Below are 4775 nucleotides of genomic sequence, written 5' to 3' on the forward strand. Positions count from 1 at the left end.
TACTATTTTTTATGACATTTTTCTGTGCATTCTTACGCTGTTCTTGACACCTGTTTCTGCTTCGACAAAGTTTGCAAGTGCTTGCTTTGCCTTCCAATGATCTCAGTTGCTATATGCAGTCCCTGGCAGTAATGGACACTAGCAATTTTTATGGTTATAGGCAGAGGTATGGAAGTCCATTATAATCCTTTGTTGTCTGTAAGAGGCCTTGTTTAGTGCCATTCCTCCCCACTAGTAGTATCCCTGGCAGCATATTCTGTCAGGGCCTGGCCCTGGGAGTGGAAGATCTGCTGTCCCGTCTTGCCCCTTTTAGCCAGGGTGGCCTTATTGGAGGAGGTAGAACCTTGGAGGACTTTCTAGGAATCCATTATTTTCCCTGAGCAGCATTGCTCTTATGGAGGAATTACGGGGCAGTCCCAAGGGAACTGTGGGATTGGGCAGGACACTGGGAGCCTTGAGAGTTTTCTTCTCCTATTTGAAGCTGTTTGCAGTTCTCTGGGGTATGGAAACTACCAGGAGCTCTGGGATGCTTATGTAGCACTCTTCCTCTGGAGCTTTTTAAAGAGGAGAGGGGACCATGGGATGAAAATAAAACAATGCAGGAACAGCACAGAGCACTGATGCTGTCTCCACAAGTTCATACAATGGGGGGAAAGAACCACCCACAGGGAACAGGCAATTTGAGCGCATGGGGAGTACCTTGTAACTCTGTTGGATTCAGGCCCCCTGTTTAGTCAGTGAACCCAAGAGTATGTGGCCATGCAGACCCCCAACCCAATCCTTCCCAACTCTTTACAGCTGTATCCCCAGTAAGTCCCCTACCTCATTCCACTATCACAGCTGGTTCTTGATTATTAGCATCTGTGCGCTCAAGGGTTGTACTGGGGAAGTTTGCCTCTTATCAGACCCAGAGTGAAGTTACCAGAAGACCAGAGTTAGAGTTAAAACAACATCCTTCAGGCCTGCAACAGAGTCCAGTATCTGAGGTGGCCCTGCTGACAAGAGCTGGGGGTGGCAGTCCATCTTGCCAGACAAGAAAATAAGTCAGACATGCTAGAAGCTTGGGAGTCTTTTCCCTCTCCCCCCAATAGGGGTGCAGGCAGAGGTTTTGGGAGATGGTTCAGCTCCCCCAACCACACCCCACCCATGGGAGCTGGCTTCTGTTGTCCACCACACCCCCAGGGGAGAGGAGGGCAAGCTTAGGATAAAAGTGCCTTCTGGACCCAATCCCAGTCCACTGGATAGAGCCAGAAAGCTGAATCCCTGGTCATGTGAGGTTTGGAAATCTAGTTGGTGTTTGGCCAACACTCTACCCAGTCCATTCCAGACCAGATGATTTTGCTCTTTTCTTTAAGAGCGCGTTACCAATAGCAGATGGTGACCCAAAATAGCTATTCTTTCAGTAAAAACCATGGGTCAGATGCTATTCAACCCATCGGGCACCTTTAAATGCAATCCTACCTAACCCTAAAACTGAATTAATGCACCTACTTTCGTCATGTGCCTTTAACTTAACCTTATGCCTAAGTCACAGAAATAGGTGAGGATGCTTAGCTGCCTAGTAGGGGGCCAGGATATAGCCTTTTGTGTCTATACTTGAACCACTTCACCAACATGGGAATACCAGCAAAGCACTCCTAGCAGAAGTGTAGCTGTAACTGGCTGAACTTTGCTTTGTAATGAAACCCATATGGCAAAAACAGCTCTTGCAGCGAACATGTAGTTTGGCAGTGTGACTTAATCATAGATTCTAGGGTCAGAAGGGACCTCAGTGGGCCATTTAGTCTGACTTTCTGCCCCTGGCAGGCAAGAAAAGGGTCACCAAACCTGGGGTCAAACCAACCCAATCCTTCCCAAAGGGTCAAACCCCAGGTTTGGTGACCCCTTTCTAGCCTGTCAGGGGCAGGAGGTCAAGACTAAATGGCCCACTGAGGTCCCTTCCGACCCTAGAATCTATGATTATAGATTATGGGTCGTGATTCCAGCCAGGTGCCTGTCCAGTCACCTCTTGAAGACCCCCAAGAATGGGATAAGCACCACTGACCTTGGAAATCCATTCCAGATCCTTGCAACCCTGACCGTGAAGGCCTTTTTTCTAATGTCCAGTCTAAACCTACACTCCAGTAGCTTATGGCCATTGTTCCTTGTTGTTCCAGGGGGTGCCCTGGTAAACAGATCATTGCCTAATTCATGTTGCTCTCCCCTGATGAATTTGTACACCGCCACAAGGTCCCCTCTCAGCCTTCTCTTGGAGAGGTTGAAGAGGTTAAGGTCCCTTAGCCTGTCCTCATAGGGCCTTGCTTGCAGGCCTCCAGTCAGACAAGTGGCTCTTTTTTGGACCCTCTCCAGGTTGTCTGCATCCCGCTTCAACTGCGGCGTCCAGAACTGGACACAGTGCGCTCTATGCAGCACTAGTCAGGCCGCAGCTGGAGGGTGAATCACCTCCCTGGACCCATTTGTGAAGCACCTACAGTAGCACAACAAGGTGCGATCGGCTCTGCCAATTACTTCATCACATTGACGACTCATGTTCATCCCAGAGTCATCTTCACTAGGGACTAGAGATTGCACCTCTCCACTCCTGATCTACACAGCTGGTACCAGGGTTACTAAATCATATGTTCTAGTCCATATGCCAGTTTCTGGGCTCCAAGCAAGATGTTAAGTAAGGTTAATGTTCATTTCCTGGGAGTGACTAGAGTAGAGATCAAGGCCAGATTGAACGTGCTGCTTCTATAACAGTCTGTGTCCCAACTGCTTCCAGTATCAGTAGACAAGATAAAGGGTGAGAGAGCAATCAGGGAGAGGGAACAAGCCAGGTGTCACCCAACATGGCATAGACAAAGCTGGGAATAGAATTCAGGTGTTGGGAATTGCAGGGAGTCATGTCTCCTAGGTGGTACCACCTCTTAAACCAGGACCATCTGAGTGCACGCCTCTGCATGTATGGGCAGCAGCTCGTTGCTGCTAGCCTAGGCACACTACTCCGCACTGTGAAGGACTGCAGTGCCATGCCTGGCTGGCACGTGTGTGCACATGCATGCATGCACACCCCTGCCCTCCCCCAGCTCTCGAGACCATCCCCTGGACTTCCATCCCCTGCTCCCCATACACTTAGCTGTGTCCAGTGGCTGGGGCTGCTCCCACGATCTGACCTCGCTGTAAGCCTGCCAGATGCACGTGCACCTGCTGCCTCCAATTGTTCCACGCATCCTCTTGCAGGCTAGAAAGCTGCCAGCCTTTGGGGGAAACCTGCACTTTCACAGGTTTTTTCTGGGACTTCCTCATAACCCTTTCAGATATTCTTGCAACCCATTTTTGGGTCGCAACCCACTGGTTGAGAAATGCTGATCTAAAGAACATGCGGCAAGACAGGTGAAGGCAGCCATTGCTAGTACAGCAGAGTAACAGCAGCACTGTAGAGTAGTTGCTCACTGAGGGCTGAAATGCAGCCACCTCTAGAGTGGAACATGGCAACTCCTTCCAGTGTTGATAGACGAGGTCTCATTTCATAAATGGGGATTTTTACAGCAGCCAGGGTGCCTGTGTTTGTATCTTCTGTTCCTTCAAGGAGTGGGGAGGATAAGTGGTCCCTGTTCGTATGTGAGAGGGGTATGTGTAACAAGCAAACCAGAGACCCAAGCTCAGAGCATTGAATTCTCCTTGAGCATGCCTCTTCCAGGAAAAAACAGCAACTAGAGAGCCTAAGCTGGGTGGGGGACTTGGCAGCAGGGAATAGGATATAGGCCTTTTCCCTTCCAGGGCCACTGGCTCCATCTCCAGCTGTCTGAAGTCAAAGTGTGTCCCATCTGGAGGCTACTACATTTCCATCACCTTCCTCACCAGCAGCAATCAGCTCCTATACGGGCACCCACTGCTGAGTGTGTGGGGTGAGGCTGTGGTGGGCCATGTAGCCTCAGCCCCCTGAAGTAGGACACCTCCAGATGTTGAGCAGAAGTGTATGCCCCATGGGGGCCACTGCATGTGCTAGGAGGGAGCTGTCCCTTCCAAAATGTGAGGGTTAATGTCTGCACTGCTCTCGTTCCTAGCTGTTTGCGCTGGAACCTGTCTCTGTGGCTTGTATCATATAATGTCCTACAGCTCTCATCAATACACTTATTTCTTAGACAGCCTTGTGTGCACAGCTCTTCCTCGCCATATGTGGAGCAGGGAAGGTTGGGGTGTACTGCTTAGAGCAGGAGCTAGAAGCCAGAGATTCAGAGTTTCCTTCCCCAGTTGCCGGAGGGGTGTGGGGGTTTACTTGGTTTTAGCAAGAGGTCTAGAAATAAGGTTGCCTTTTTTCCCCCCAACTCTCCCCAGAGGTGGCAGTGGGGGTTTGGGTAAAATGGGTCAGGAATTCTTTTCCCTTTATTTTTATTAGAAATTACTGATTTCACTGCAGCAAGTTTGGGAAATGGGCACTTCTCACAAAATGGTGAGGTGGTGGGGGCAGGAAGAAAGAGAGAAATGCTTAAGCATGCAGTTGAATGCAGTCAAGCCAAGTGGTAAATGCACTGCTTTGAATCCGGCTAGCTTGCGGGTCAAATGCCCTCTACATGGAAGCTGAGCTATGCCCTTGGCTCGGTGGTTCCCAGACGAATACCCAGTTCCCAGGCTCTGGCCTGTTTTGGGCGAGGCAGTTGCACGCGTCTGCCTTCACGTTCCCATGTTTCAAACTCATCGAAAGCTTCCTGCTGACGTTCGGAGCCAGTACAAGCACGTTGCTCTGAAACCTCCACCGCTTCCAGGAACGTTGGCATCCAGCTGCTGCTGTA

The sequence above is a fragment of the Crocodylus siamensis genome, chromosome 15, assembly GCF_052110815.1.
Source record: "Crocodylus siamensis isolate JL-2025a chromosome 15, ASM5211081v1, whole genome shotgun sequence".
Classification (NCBI taxonomy): domain Eukaryota; kingdom Metazoa; phylum Chordata; order Crocodylia; family Crocodylidae; genus Crocodylus; species Crocodylus siamensis.